This window comes from Protopterus annectens, chromosome 9.part0, assembly GCF_019279795.1.
Source record: "Protopterus annectens isolate FY-2018-M chromosome 9.part0, PAN1.0, whole genome shotgun sequence".
Taxonomy (NCBI): domain Eukaryota; kingdom Metazoa; phylum Chordata; order Ceratodontiformes; family Protopteridae; genus Protopterus; species Protopterus annectens.
This window is the reverse complement of record NC_056743.1, coordinates 308,243,569-308,260,252: the sequence shown is the minus strand read 5'-3', so window position 1 is coordinate 308,260,252 and position 16,684 is coordinate 308,243,569. Positions and strand designations below refer to the sequence as shown.

Here is a 16,684-nt window from a genome sequence, read left to right as displayed (position 1 = left end):
TTTTTTTTTTGGGTGGGGGGGGGGGGGGGGGGGGGGGGGGGGGGGGGGGGGGGGGGGGGGGGGGGGGGACAGAAGCTTTGACCCCGGTTCCCCCGGGCCTTTTTTTCCTTTCCCCCCTATTGGTGACCCGAAACACCCGTTTTGGACCCAAAACCCGCAGGGAAAAATTTTTCCTTCCCACTCTCGGGCAGCCTGGCTCTTTGGGCCCCCCAGCCTTGAACCAATGCACCCCAAGTCAATTCCCCCCCAAACCCCAAATTTTCCCCTTCCTCCCTTAAACCCGGTCCTTTTTTCCCAAAACCCCTGGAAACTGAACCCAAAATTTCCCAAGGTTTTAAAACAAATGGGGACAACCCCAAATAGACCTTTTCTCCCTTTTAGGAACTATTTTTAACAAATTTCTGCACCCCTTCCCACAGCCCAAATTAAAATTTGGTGCCCTTCCTTTTTTGGGAAAGCTCATTATTTTCCCCTCTGCCCTTCTTGAAAGGTTTTTTACTAAAGTCCCAAAAAAAGGAACCCCCCAAGGGGGCAAAATTTTTTGCACCGACTTCCTGCCAGCACTGTCCCTTTTCGTTGGGCAGCTAACCATGGCACCTGCCTCGACCTTCCTGCTGTTTTCCCAAAAACAGGCCAGAATTCCTCCACCTCCAGCTTCAAGACCCTGAAACCCTTTTTGTGGCTAACCTCCTTTATTCCACCTCTTTTTTTGGCAAAATTTTGAAAAGCAAGGTTTTTTGGGAAAAAAAGGTTCCTTTCTTGAGCAGAGGCTTCTTGGAAAAATTTATACGATCAGGGGAAAACAGCTGTGCTCAAACCTAAAGCACATTCAACTAGGAGTTTAGCTACTTCTACAGCTTTTCAAGCTAGACTGCCTTTAGACACTATTTGTGCAGCGGCCACTTGGGCCACTCCTCACACTTTTGTTTCCCATTACAAATTGGACTTGGCCTCCAGGGACAGAGCCAGTTTTGGCTCTACAGTCCTCAAGTGCTTGTTCCATTGAGCCACCCAGGATAGAGGTGCTAGGGACGCTGTCCCATCAGCAAGAATGAAGGCGAGATTGACAACTTAACATTAAGAAGTTATGTACCTACCATAACGCTCCATGTTAGTTGTCTTCTCTACGCCTTCTTTCTTGCACCCTCCTCCTTCCCCTGGCCTGACAGACCTTGTATAAGAAACTATAATGCTAAAGACCATTCAGACCTGGTCCTTTTTCCATTTGTAAGTTTCTTCTTCCTTTGGGAAGTATTGTTTATGCTTGGTGTTATTGCCCTTTTGTCAACAAACGAGATCTGGGTACTTCCTGCCTTGCATCATGGGATATGGGGCTGCCTCGAGCTGGTAAAAGGAGTTCTCGAGCTAAAGCAAGTGCCGAGTCGGAGCCGAGGGATCGGCTCCGAACCCATCAAGCAAGAAAGAAGGCGAGAGAAGACAACTAACATGGAATGTTATGGTAGGTACATAACTTCTTATTTTCTTCCATGCAGACAGGGTTTCCCTCAGGACTAACCCATCTTTTATGCCTAAGGTGGTGTCTAGTGTGGCTTTAAACCAGTCCATTCATTTGCCTACTTTTTTCCCTAATCCTCAAAATAAAGGGGAAAGGATACTGCATTCTGTAGATATGCACAGACAGCTTAGATTTTATTTGGACAGGACTAAGCCTCTCAGAAAATCTGACCAGCTGCTAGTCAGCTTTGTTGCAGGGGCAGAGGGGAAGGCCTTTTCAAACCAAACCATATCTAAGTGGATAGCACACTGCATCCATTTCTGCAACAAGCACCATTGAAAACCTACCCCACAGGAGAGAACACATTCCACTAGGGCTACATCTACCTCTGCTGCATTTCTCAGAGGAACCCCTACCAGGGACGCAACCTGGAGCTCTGTACACACTTTCACCAAGCATTACCACTTGCCTACCTTTTCTAAATCCAGATCTGGATTTGCCACAGCAGTCTTACAGGGCCTGATTGCCAGTCCTAATGCTTCTTAATCTACCTCTACCCTTCCTTAACTTTGGGAATCAACCCAAATGTGATGACTGCAGCAGTAAAACATGAAGAACATAGTACAGTTGTGTACACTTGCCATAAATATAGATGTTCTTGTGTATTCACTGTTGTGGTCTTGGTTACCCTCCCTCCAGCCTCCTGATTCTTTGCTTTCACCTATCCTTTTTGGTTTGGCATATCTTATTCTATGTGTATTTACTTTTGGCTGTGGGTCTTCCACACCATATAATTGCTACCTATTTTGGGGGCACCTGACATCTGGGGCAAGAAAAAACTGATGTAATGGCGTCTGCTGCATGTTTTATACCCCTGATGATCTGACGTCATGGAAGAAGCAACCGCATCCGATGCAGAAATCCCAAGACTCTGGTATTCAGGCCTGCTGAGGGCTACCTGCAGGCAGATAACCCAAATGTGATGACTGCAACAGTGAATACACACTAACATCTACATTTACATAACTATTTTCCACCAACTTTATCAGAACCAATTAGGATCCATACACGGAGCCTGTCCCCAACCTTGGACCAGGTCTCCTCTGTACCTCAATTACCTCTTTTATAGTTGGTGGCTGATAGCCTAAGATTCTCGACCCACTCCTCTCGTTCCTCCAGGAGGCTGTCAGATGACGTATAGTGGGTGGTCAGGAGGTTGCTTCGGACTCCAGTGCTGGCCAAGTTCCTTTCAAGTCCAGCCCAGACGGAATTAGAACCGATGACTGTCATGGCCCCTTCTGTTCCTCCTCCTCCAACCAGAATGGTTTCTGAGCTAGAGTGCTTTGATGTGCTTGTGGTAGAACCATCGGGCCCTGGACCTCCCCTGTGGTTCTCTATCCCGACGTCTACTCCGACCTCTTCGGTGCCATCTTCTGTCGAAAGGTCTGGGAGCCGACGCTCCCCCCTCTAGTCCAGGGAGGAAAGTCGGGTCACACTTTGTCTGATCCGAATCTACCTCTTGGGGTTTTGGCGCAGGTGAGCTCTCTGTCCACATCGGCCTCAGAGCCCACCTTCTTGGCTTGTGGAACATCTCCTGGCTCTTAGGAAATAGAGGCTTCTTTGGGTCCGGATCGTGGTGCCTTCAAGGTCATGAGGAATGTGCTGTCACCCATGATGGCTCCACCCTCGACCCAGGCACTCTTCCCCCTAAAGTGCCGGCGTCTGCTTCTGTACCATCCCCACCCCAGGTGTAGAGAACAGATGCCCCAGGACACCCCTTTGGGTGATTTACTCTCTTCTGAAACTTACCCACAGGACCCTTCCTGGGAGGTCCCTCGGAAGAGTACCTGTAAGAGGAAACATCTAGACTCCCCTGAGGAGTCTGTCATATCGGATAACAGATTTAGAGGACTCAGAAGGGTCCCCATGGTCGCCCTCTTGAGAATTTTCTTTTCATAATAGTATGATATAAAAAATGTTGTTTGCACGTAAGCAATTGCACGGCTCAAAAGGACACGATGCAAAAAAAAAAAAAAAAGGAAGAGCCAGCAAGACCAAAACCCAATATAAAGCAATTTATTGTAAATTCCAGGCTGTGTAGATAATACCAGCCGAAACCGGTTTGTGTACCTCTTTGCTGTCCTATGTATTTACAATAATTTGCTTTATATTGGGTTTTGGTCTTGCTGGCTCTTCCTTTTGTTTTTTAATTTTCTTTTCAGACATCTTAGAGATTCTGAAGCAGAGAGACTGCTTGAAGTCCCTTACCCCTTCTGAAGATGAATCTGTTTACCTGGTGACATTTGGATCTCAACCCTCCACTGCTTGGGTGTCTCCTCTTTTCGATCAGCTCCTTGATGTAGTCAGTTGAAAGGCGTGAGGATCTCCAGAATGGGTGGGACCTGTTCCGAGGAGGCCCAACAAATTTATAACTGCTCTATGTGATGGGAATTCTTATCCAGAGGTGTCCCAGTAGATGCTATGGTGGTGGTTGCGGCCATCAGAAAGGAGTTAGCAGAAACTTCATCTGTCCGTCTGCCGAATAAGGAATCTCGAACGATGGACAGATATGAGAGGTGTGTGTTCTCATCAGTGGCCTTTACTCTCCGGTTGCTGAACTACTGAACTCAGTTTGCAATATTCCAAAGGGATCTCCTGAAGGAGCTAGGAGATACCCTCCAAGGTCCTAGAGTTCTATGGTCAACTTCTCTATGCAGCTCATCTCTTATGCAGCCGATGGAGCAAGTAGGGCAGCAGGCACAGGAATAGCTCTGAGGAGACCTTCCTGGATGCGCCTTTCCTAGTTTGCTGAACCCTTCAAGTCTTCCTTTATAAATGCCCCTTTTGATGGCTCATCCTTGTTCAGGCCAAAAGTTAGGGACTGACCAGGTGCGAACAAGAAGATAAAACTCTGCCATGGGAGTACATTTTTCCATTCCTACCAGGCCTTATCCCAAAGACCTGAAGGGTGGTAAAATGTGGTTCCATAAAACCCAAAGAGCTTCACCGGACACATGTGGTGATGTTTCCCCCGGGAGTGGAGGGGGAAATAATAATGGAAGACAACCTCATGACAGAGAGAGTCTGTAAAATTAGGGCGACAGATATGTTCTCTGGCAGACCCTTCCAGCACTCCTGAAAGGAGGCCCGCCTGCCCACCTCTGGAGGCAGTCAGGGACAGACTATCAGTGTACCTCAGTCTGGCTAAACATCACTCGACAAATGGGTACAGTCAATAATATCCAGAGATACATTATACCCTTCTCCAACCCACCCCTACAATCAAGATCAGTCCCAGACATTCCAGCCTGTCGAAGGAATCAGGCAACCCTAGAGATACAAAGGTTGATAAGAAAGAGAGTCATCCAAGAAGTCCCCGCAGACCAATTCGGATCCGGAACTTACTCAAGGTTCTTTTTAGTTCCAAAGAAAACTGGGGACTGGAGACTCATCTTGGATGTCAGCAGACTGAAAAAGTCAGTGAAGAAAGCAAAGTTCCGGATGGTGACACTGCAGTCTATACGCTCTCTGAATGTACTCAATTGATCTTCAGAATATGTACTACCATATAAAAATGGAGAGGCCATCCAGGAAATACCTACACTTCCAGCAGAGTCAGTCATTACCAGTTCAGAGCTCTGCCCTTTGGTCTCACTACAGCCCCAGAGGGTTTACCAAATGCATGGTAGTGGTCACGGCTCACCTGAGGTGGCTAGTATTCAGAGTGTTTCCATACTTGTGCGATTGGCTCCTGACTGCCATCACTGAGCATCTACTAACCAAAGCCAGAGACACCACCATTCATCTATGCTCGGAACTGGGCATCACCATAAATCTCGAAAAATCTGCCTTGTTGCCATCACAGCATATTACATTCATAGGAGCAGACTTAAACACAGTAGACATGGTAGCAAAGTTGCCTCAAGACAGGATACCAGACACTGCGTTATCAAGTGTCTATCTTGCTCTCAAAAAGGAAGGTGCAGGCAAAATTTGTTCTAAAATTCCTAGGCACGATGGCAGCTGCAGTCAAATTAGTACGTCTAGCACAGCTACATACGAGAGACCTGCAGTGGCTACTCTTTGCTCAGTGGTTCATGCAAGAGTTACCCGTGTCACACTATCTTCATCACAGACTCCTGCAAGAAGGACCTACGCTGGTGGCTTCTATCCATGCAGGTAACCCTAGGCAGACCGTTCAGTCTCCCTCAATCTGTAGCTGCAGTGACCACGGATGCTTCCCAGGTTTGGTGGGGGCATTATCTGGGAAAGACCGTCCAGGGAACATGGCAAGAACCAGAGTATCACTTGCACATCAATGTGCTAGAGATGAGAGTGGTGCTTCTGGGGATGCAAGCACTCCAGAGCTCTCTTCCATCAGGTACGATTGCAATACAGGCGGACAATATGTCAATAGTGTAGTATATCAACAAACAAGGTGGAGCTAGATCCTACCCCCTGTGTCAGAAGGCTCAGAGTATGGCAATGAGCAATTTCTTCTCATCGTTTTCTGATTGCAATGCGTATCCCGGGGAAATCCAATGTGATAGCAGACAAATTAAGCAGAGCAATTCTAATGCCTCACAAGTAGTCCCTGAAACAGGAAATTGCAAACCAAATCTTTCGCAAGTGGGGCCAGCCTTGCTGTGAACCTTTTGCCATGCCTATGAGCACCAAATGCAGCAGCTACCTTGCCCTAATCCCCCCTCCGGGGAAGTCACCAAGGGATGCACTTGTTCACGATTGGCCCTCGGGACTTCTTTATGCTTTTCCCCCATTTCCACTAATCCCAGAGGTTATACAGAAAGCCAAATTGATGAGTTGCAGGTTAATTCTCATTGCTCAGTACAGGCCTCCTCAAATCTGTTTTTCCTTTCCTATGGCCCCATCTCCAAGAAGAGATGTGGATTATGGACCCAGTACCAGATCTTCTGACTCATCAGTCAGGAACGTTCCATCCCTCTATTCAAGCCCTCAAACTGACAGCTTGGCTGCTCCATTTCTAGTCTTAGCCAGGCTTCCTGACACTTCCCCAGCCATGAGAGACATTCTAGTTTCATCCCACAAGACAACAACTAGAAAGCTTTATGCTAGTAAATGGAAAGGGTTTCCTTGTTGGGTTCCAAGAATCAAATTGACCCCTTCACAGTCCATTTAAGTACAATCTTGGACTTCTTAGCAGAAATCTTTAATTAAGGCACAGCAGCAGCTACCATACGAGTACAATTAGCTGCCATTTCTAACTACCACATAGGATACATTGGATTAGAAATGTCTCACAGCATTGTGCAAAGCTTTCTTGAGAGGTACTTTTTTTTATTAAGACCAGCAATAAGGGGGCCACAACCTCCTTGGGATCTCAATTTGGTGCTGACTAATCTGATTCTCCCACCATACAAACCAGCTTCCTCTTGCAAACTGAAATTTCTAACCTGGAAAACAGCCTTTTTGATAGCCATTACTTCAGCTAGGAGGGTTTCATGACTTCAAGCTCTGTCCATTCGCCCTCCATATTTGATTTTTCACAAAGATAGTCTCTCCCTTAGAACAAATCCTTCATTCCTTCCAAAGGTATGTTCTGAGACCAATTTGAACCAGTCCATTGACCTGCCCATTTTCTTTCTGAATTATGGCAACAAGGCAGAATATAAGCTACACCAATTGGGCGTCCACAGGCAGTTACATTTCTACTTGCATAGAATGAAAGAGTTCAGGAAATACGTTATTCGTCTCATTCTCAAATAAGAAAGTTGCACCAATATCTAAAGTTACTTTTATCAAAATGGATTACTGACACTGTAACCTACGCATATGATTCTCAGCATAAACAATTGCCAGGAAGGATTAGGGCCCACTCAACAAGAGCTATGTCTACTTCGGCCGCTTTTCATGCCGGATTGCCTTTGGACTCTGTGCTGCAGCAGCATGGGTCAATGCTCGTACCTTCAGCTCTCATTACAAAGTAGACGTAGCCTCTCAAAGCAGGGTTTCATTTGGTTCCACTGTTCTGAAGAGCTTATTCCCTTGAGCCACCCAAGAAGGTGCTGGGGAAGCTGTCCCAACCAGCAAGAATGAAGGCTAGATGGGACAACATAACCTTAAGAAGTTATGTACTCACCATAACGTTCCATGTTTGTTGTCCATAATCTCACCTTCATTTTGCATCCCCCCAATCTTCGCTCCTGGAGGATTGAGAGGAATTCTTTATTGGATAAGAAAAATCGTGTTCTGGTTTCCTTCCTGCCTCATGAGATATAGGCTAGGAGTTACCATTGCCTTTGTTATATCAGCTTCCAATATGTTAGTAATCTGCAAACAAGATCTAGGTAATCTTCCTTAGGCATCATGGGATGGGGTATACCCTCGAGCCAGTGGAATCTCTCGAGCTTTAGTAATAGGCCGAGTTGGAACCAATCCTCTGTTCCGAACCCAACCAGCAAGAATGGAGAGATTATGGACAACAAACGTGGAACGTTATGGTGAGTACGTAACTTATTTCCCAGTATGAAAACGGAACATGAGAAAAAAAGGCCAGTGAAGTTGTCAATTTGGGTAAAATGCAGTTACTAACACTGCCTGGATGTCAGCAAAGAAGAAATTTGGGGGACCTGAAAGAAAATCAACCAGAAAAGAAAAGACAGGCTGGGAAGAATTCTGCAGCTGTTCATCAAAAAGCAGTTTAAGCTTCAGCTTTGGTTCATGAGATGGGGCTTCCAGTAATTTAGAGGGAAAATAAATCAATTGTACTCAGAGCTGATTAAAATAAATGAAACATTAAAGTAATATATCAACTTAAATAACAGAAGGCTAAATAATAGCAGAAGCTTTAACTAGCTTTTCAGATAAGCTGATAAAACTGCAAAAATCAGAGGATAAAATTAAAATAAAGGCTGGCTGAACATGAAGCGCTATTTCAAAAACTAGTAGAGTTAGAGAGTGCACAGAGAACTTGTTTTTCTGCTGTACCAGACAAAATGGACAGAACAGACTACTGAATTATGAAATCACGAATAAGCAAACTGGACTGATGTTCTACAGAGAGATTGTATGCTCCAAACCAGGCCATAAGAAAGCAGCCAAGACCTGTATCAATTGATATGAAATCATAAAAATTGATCCTGACAAAACTATGGCAGGAAGGAAAAGTATTAAAACTTGGAGATGGCAGAGTGTGGAAATTCTTTTGCTACTTGCTTTGTCGATAATGGCTGATAAGGGGACAACTGGCTTTAAGCAATGTGATCAGTGTGGCAGGAAAATGCCAAATTCTGACAGACATTTGTCCTGTGTTTGTCTATGAGTACAGCATTTGAAAGTTTAACTCCCATGCGACTTGTGCAAGGGCTTCAGCGCCTGCACTTTAACTGAAAGAAAGAATAAATTAATCCTGAAAGGTCTCCTAAAAGCTCCTTTTTCAATGGCTCTGAGGTGAAGGGTTCAACCCCTCCTAAAAAGGAGCATAAAGAGGAACCAATCTGTACCTTCCTCTCCACATACCAGTGAGTGAAAATTTTAAGTCCCGCTCGGAACCAAAGGCTAAACATCCTAAATTGACTTATGCAATCTCGCCATGTGGGCCTCAAACCCCTTCTACAGTGCCGTCATCAGTTATGGAACCATCCAAGACCTCAACTCTTATGGTACTGATGCACCTCTCTGCGCCAAAAATAGTCTCCCCAATTCAGGTCACTACCCCCCTTACACAACCTACTGGTCCTTTGACCATGGTGCCAAAGGACGAAATCTCGAACCCGATACTGCTCGATGGTAGATCCCTTTTTCGGACGACCGAGTCCTTTTCTGGAACTCCCTGTTTTTCCGTCTGGGATGTCAACCCGCTCCTCCAGGAGCCTTTTGGAACTCTACATAGTGAGACTTGTGGATCAGCTCCTGGCGGCCAGAGGTATTCCAACTCCTTTTAAATCCTCCCTCTCACCCCCATCCGAGGAATTTTCTCCACAGACTCTGACATACATTCCTACTTCGACCTCCTTGTAGGTATCAGAGCCCTCGACGCAGACACCTCTCCCGGTTCCAGCTTCTTCAGTTCCATTGGTAGATCTTACCATGGCTCCGGAGCCTACTCTATGGTCCTCTACTCAATAGGAGGTGACCTATCCTCAGGATTGTTACTGGTCTTTCTGCACTATGACCGCTAGTACGGCGCTGTCTACTATGGTTCTGGTTTTCTTGGCAAGCATAGTCCTCTTGTGGCTCCTTCCCTGGGGTGGGCTTGTCCAAGTGGGGTGTGACCCCAGTCCCGAGGTTGTCTTTCTTGGTTTCGAGCAGGCCTGCTTTCCAGGTGATGGAGAGGGCACATGCTTCAGCAGGCTCGCAGCTGGTTCCTTTGGCACCAGAATGCCACATATACATGTTCTCTGGACCGCAGCTGATAGTCCATTACTCTGGGACATTGAGCACGTGAAGCTTCAGATGCCCCCCACTGAGACGGTACCCCATAAGACATCATGCAAGAGGAAGCACGTGGATTCCCCTAACGAATCCTTTACCAAAGATGCAGATTATGATGAAGGGGGAAGGGTCCCCATGGTCACTCCCTGAGGATGTCTCCTTTGGAGACTTACTAGAAATTTTAAAGCAACGGGGAGACTAGAATCCCAGCAACCCTTCCTCTGAGGAGTCTGTATTCTTGCAGGCTTTCCATGGTCGACTTTCTACTTCCTGGGTGAACCCTGCCTGCCGATCTAGTTCAGATCATTGTGCAGTGTGCTTAGAAGAATCCTGACACCATTGAACCTATTCCCTGCGGACCAGACAAAATTCTCTCCCCTCCAGAGGATCAGCCCTATTGATCCAAAGGCTTACCAGTAGGCACTGTGGTGGTGGCAGCCACTAGGAAAGAACTTGCTGAGGAGAGTCCTACTGTCCATCCCCCAAACAGGGAGTATTGGGCGATGGACAGGTTAGTGAAGCGGGTATATGCTTCGACCTTTCCCATTCAGTCCTTGAATTACTTGGTACATTTTACCCGTCTCCAGAGAGACCTGATCACTGAACTCTCAGGAACCCTAGCAGGAGCAGTATCTGATGAGGTACGTGACAAAGTTGCCTCACAGCTTGCCACCCTGGAGTCCATATCTAATTCGTCCATGAGGTCCGTTTCTCATACTGCCGAACAGACAGAGCAGCGGGTGCAGGCATTGTCATGAGACGTCACGCCTCGATGGGCCTATGGGATTTTGCAGACCCTTTTAAGTCTTCCTTTCTCAATGTTCCTGTGGAAACTTCCTCTCTTTTTGGCCCAAAGGTAAAATACACATTAGCCAGGTGTGAAAAGGACGGTAAGACCCTGTTTGCTGTAGGTGTCTGTTTTTCCACCCCCCAACGATCCTTTTCTAGGAATCAGAGGAGTGGAAAGATGTGGTACAAGAAAGCCCAGGGTCCATTCCACGACACTTAGCAAGTTTTTCCCCAGGGCAGGGGGGGGACTCATCAGGAAGACGTCCCTCCAGAGGCAGAGGGCATCTGTGTAATCAGGGATCTACAGACACTTTCTCTGGACAGCCCTGTCAGTGCTCCTGAAGACCGGACCGATTGCTTACCTCTGGAAGCAGTCAGGGTACAATTTTCTCTGCACCACCTTGACTGGCCATCCATAACAGATTATTGGGTGCAGACGATAATTACCAGAGGTTCTCGCATCCCTTTCAGTTATTTCCTGAAGCCGCAAAGGCAAATTCCCAATGTCCCACCCAGTCAATGGGAAGCAGCAGCTCAGGAAATACAAAAACTGCTTCTGAAAAGAGTCCTCCAAGCAGTCCCACCAGACCAGATAAAATCTGGAGTTTACTCAAGGTTCTTTTTGGTGCCAAAAAAGACGGGGGACTGGAGGCCAATTTTGGACCTCGGCATTCTTAAACAAGGTCGTCAGACAAAATTCTGGATGGTCACGGTTCAGTCTATCCTTCCGTTTCTGGAGAATGACAATTGGATATCCTCAATAGATCTCCAGGATGCATATTACCACATAAAAATGGACAAACGCTCCAGGAGATTCTTCCGCTTCTGGCTGGGAGCCAATCATTGCCAATTCCGAGTGCTGTCCTTTGGTTTCTGTTCGGCCCCCAGAGTGTTCACCAAATGCATGGCAGTGGTAACAGCTCACTTGAGAGTACAAGGATTCCGAGTGTTTCTTTATTTAGACGATTGGCTCCTTACCATCCCTACCAAGCGTCCACTGATTGCAGCCTTACATTACACCCTGAAGCTAGCAAAATCCTTGGGGATTTCAATAAATGAAGAAAAGTCCAAATTGACTCCTACTCAAAACCTGGAATTCATAGGGGCAACTTTTGACACTCAGTCTTGACTAGTCACCCTGCCACTTCACAGGCTACAAAGACTAAGGTCTCAAATCCGGGTGATACTCTTTCAGGACAAGGTTTCAGCTTGTGCAGTCCTTCAGCTACTAGGATCAATGGCAGCATCGATTACTGTAGTTCCCCTAGCAAGAGTACACCTGAGACTCCTACAATGGAAGTTAGTAGCACAGTGGTCCCCTCTAACTCATCCTATATCCATTCAGATCCACATAACAAATCGATGCAAACTCTCAGCCCAAGGCCATAGTGACCCCTGATGGGGTGGGGGGTATTTCCAGGGAAAAGCAGTCCAAGGCACTTGGTCCCCCATGGAGGCCAACCTGCATATCAGTGTTCTAGAGCTATGGGCAGTGCTTCTAGCATGTAAGCATTTCAGTCTGTCGTGCTGTCAGGGACAGATGTTCGTGTTTCACTGTTGCAGTCATCACATTTGGGTTATCTGCTTGCAGTAGCCCTCAATCGGCCTGATTAACAAAGTCTTGGGTCCTGCGCCGGTTGCTGTCTCATCTTCCATGATGTCAGGTAGTCAGGGGTATAAAGCATGCAGCCGACGCCATTACCCCCGTCTTAATTGCCGTGCCCGAAGCAGTTCACAAGGGCCAGTCGGCCAACTCCTGAAATTTTCGTTTGAGTTTCAGAACCAAAGTCTTCAACTAAGCTAAGTACCCCACTGGGGAAACTTTCTTGCTCTAAACCGATGTCAGTAAAAGTCAATAATTGTATTTCTTGTGGAAAGCAAATACCTCATAAAGATTTTCATTCATACTGCATTTCTTGACTAGGCCCTGTCTACAACGTACCTCGCTGTCAGTTTTGTGCCTTATTTAAACAATGAACTATTCATCGGTTTATTTACACTTCTAAATATTTTGGTACTCTGTTCAATTATCCAGATATGGCTTCGGTAAGCCACCCGACTACCGACATTCCGAAAAAAACACAAAGATAAAGACAGACCGCATGGGTCCAAAGCTGCTGACGACGCTTCTAAGCTAGTCGCCAGTTCGCCGGTACTCAGTGAGGCACTTTTGCAGCCCCTGATTCTTGCTACTTCAGATTCGCAGGCCTCTACTGAGACCCATTTGGAGTCCGGTATGGCGCGAGATGCTTCAACTGCGGAACCTGCGGATGTCTCTACCTTGGATGGGTCCGGAGACGCTGTGCAGGCACTGGCTTCTGACTGTATATTCAAGCCTACTGACGTGCATATTAAACAGACGCAATCTTCTTCAAGGCCTAAAACTCTATCCACGTCCAGTAAACAGATGCCCAGACCGCATGGTCAGGCCTCTATAAAAACAAATGACAAGAATGGCTGAAGACCTTATTACTTTAATCAGGGGAAGCCAACCTTCCCCCTCTAAGAAACCTAGGACTGACTTTGCTTATGATTCTTCTGATCAGGATTCTGAAATTTCTGTTTCTTCTGAACACCAGGATTTACCCTTATCTACCTATGAGGATTCTGATGCAGAGGACTCTATTCCCTCTGCTTCCCCTCCAGAGGATTTATTTTTTGGTGAAACCTTGCATACCCTTGGGGGAGCATTTTTGCTGGGAAAGCCAGGATTACTCTGACTCTGAAAAGAGGCTTAGGGATTTCCTACTTTTGCCCCAACACAGGCCTTTAGCTATCCCCCCTGAACTGGACATTGTTGATGATGCCTTTTTGGAATCTAGCTTGGCCCCAGACTCTCTACCTCCTGCTCCCAGAAAACCTGATGGATATTACAGGGTTCCTGACTCTCATGTGTTCCATTTTAAAAATCCTACTGCGGATCCTGAGACCATTTCACAGGGACCCAAGGGCATTAAGGCTACTGTTGCCAAAAATCCTACCCCCTCTGATAGAGATTCCAGGATGCTGGATAGATGGGGAAAGAAGGTATACACTTCTGCAACCTTGGCCATTAGGGCCTTAAACTGCCAGTTTCATATGTTAAAAGTATCAGCAGCTTATTATTGGATTGCTTAAACAGAAAATGATGATGATTCCTGACTGTGCTGAAAATAAAGATTTACAGGATTTAATGCATTCTGCTGAACAAGTTGGAAAACGTACTTTGCAATGTGATTTTGATTCACTAGAGGCATCTTGCAGGGCTGCTGTCACTGGGTCTGTACTTAGAAGGCATGCTTGGCTTAAGGAGCAATCTTTCTCAGATCATGTTAAAGCTAAATTGCTGCCTGTTTGGCAACAAAGCAGAAGTACTTAAAAAGATTGAGGAAAAAGCTAAATCTATGCAAACTGTTACAGATTTCCTGCAAGTACAGCCTCCTATATTTAGTAGGCATTGGCCCTCTAAAAATTGGTCCTTTCCTGCCTCTTCCGGGCCTTCAGTCCAAGCCCAGAACCAGCAGAACACCCAGGCCTCAGTCCCAAGGTACTCACGGGGCTAAGCTATGGGGGGCTCCCACTTCCAAAGCAGGGAGTGATAAGACTCCCCCATATGGTAAACTGTCTCAATGACTTGACTTTAAATCTTCCAAGCTCTGCAAAACTGACTGTTCTCTTAGGGGGAAAGATTGCCCGGCAGGCAAAAAATTGGGAACTCATTACCCAAGACAGGGTTTTAAATATAGTTTCCCAAGGATACAGCTTCCACTTTCACTCCTTACCACCCTCAAATGGTTGGCCAGACCTACCCCCAAATCAGTGGGCAGAGGCTCAAAAGCAAATTCTCGCTCTTTTAAACATCAGGGCTATTCAGCCTGTTCCAGAAGAGGAAAAGGGGCAAGGTTTCTACTCAAGACTTTTTTTGATGCCCAGAAAAGACAACTGGCGTCCTATACTGGACCTCTCTATCCTAAACACATTTTTGGTGATTCCAAAATTCAAGATGCTAACTCTCCACCAGCTTCTTCCTATGCTAGGCAAGGATGCCTGGCTGGCAACACTGGATTTAAAGGAAGCCTATCTGCACATCCCAGTAAGGGAATCCCACAGAAGATACCTATGCTTCAAAGCAGGCTACATGCACTATCAGTTCTCTGCACTGCCTTTTGGCTTATCTACTGCACCCAGGGTAGTCACAAAGTGCCTAATTCTAGTCATTGCATTTTGCAGGCAAAGAAATATCCAAATATATCCATACCTGGACGATTGTCTAATTCAGGCAGGAAGCAAAGACATACTATTGAATCATCTGGTGGTTGTACAGAAATTGCTAACTTCTGTGGGGTACACCATAAACGAAAAGAAATCACATCTTGTACCCTGCCAACGAATTGTATGCCTTGGAGCAAGCTTGAACACAACTTCCCAGATGGCTTTCCTCACGCCAGAAAAACAAGTTCATTTGACAACCTACTTCAAACTACTGGCCGCAAAGACCCAGCTATCTGCAAGGAAAATACTGCAAGCTCTGAGGTTAATGGCCTCCTGCATTCTACTAATTCCATATGCAAGTCTGCATATGAGGAAACAATGGTATCTAAAAACCCTATAGTGTCAACATTCTCAGGATCTAGAAGCAATGATTCCTATCATTCCTTGTCTACAGATAGAGTTCCTTTGGTGGGCAGATGCCTGTCACCAAAACAAGGGACTGCCATTCACTCTACCCCCTGCCGCCCAAACCCTAACAACAGATGCATCAGACTGTGCATGGGGGGCCCACTTGGCAGGGAAGTGCATTCAGGGCAAATGGAACCCAAATCAAAAACAGCTGCACATCAAAAAGAAATGTTGGCTGTACAGAATGCTCTGACAGCCTTCAAGGACCACATCCTTCCATGACAATTAATGGTAAAGACAGACAACACCCCTGTTATGTGGTACATAAACAAGCAAGGGGGAACCCACTCATACCCTCTCTGCAGACTAGCCATGGCTCTGTGGAACACAACTTTGAGCTACCAAGTTGCACCTACAGGCTCAATTCTTGCCAGGAAAGCTAAACATACTGGCAGACGGCCTAAGCAGAAATCTTATGGACCCACACGAGTGGAAACTGGAACCAAAGATATTCAACATGTTGAGAGAAAAATGGGGGAGCCCAGATATAGACCTGTTTGCCTCTCATAGAACTACCAATTGGAAAAATTCTGCACAAGGACTCCCCACAAACAAGCTTGGAAAGTGGATGCCCTGTCCTTCACCTGGAAAAAACCTATCAGTTTATACCTTTCCCCTTCTGCCTCTCCTCTCCAAGGTACTACCAAAGATCAAACAGGACAAACCAAGAAGGATACTGATTGCACCAGACTGGTCACGCCAACACTGTTACCCCCTTCTATGCAGTGTGTCACTGCTGGCACCATGGCACCTGCCTCAGACCCCTGCCCTGCTGTCTCAGCAGGAGGGCCAGATTCTGCACCCACAGCTTCAAACCCTGAACCTGACAGCCTGGCTAATTACCTAATCTCTCTGTTACCAACCCTCAGTAAGCAAGTGTTGGATGTCATTCTGGAGGCAAGGAGGCCTAGTACTAGAAAATCCTATGCTGAAAAATGGAAGATTCTGTTCCTGGTACCAGGCTCAGGGGATGGGCACAGCAATGCCCAATTTACCTCAGATTCTTCAATACTTAACTGAGATGCTGCACAAGGGCCTCTCCTTTTCCTCCATCAAAATTCATGCCTCAGCCATTTCAGCTCATTACAATGCAGAACCCACCACTCTTCTCTCATCCACTACTGAAACAGTTCCTCAGGGGGGCCAAAAACTTAGGACCATCCAGGAGAGCCCCTACTCCAGCCTGGGACCTTAACATTGTATTGAAAAACTCACTCTATCTCCTTTTGAGCCAGCTGCAAATGCGGAGTTGAAGTTCCTTTCTTGGATAACAGCCTTCCTTTTAGCTATCACTTCAGCAAGAAGGGTGTCTGAATTACAGGCCCTCATGGCAGTGGAGCCTTTCATCATTTTTCATGCGAACACGGT

General features: G+C 46.3%; 1 protein-coding gene across 1 annotated transcript in view; it reads left to right on the top strand.

Moving 5' to 3' along the window:
* The window catches only part of LOC122810517 (inner centromere protein-like), a 1,067,288-nt gene that overhangs the window by 954,847 nt on the left and 95,757 nt on the right, over nt 1-16,684 (top strand). The gene's annotated exons all lie outside the window — the stretch shown is intronic.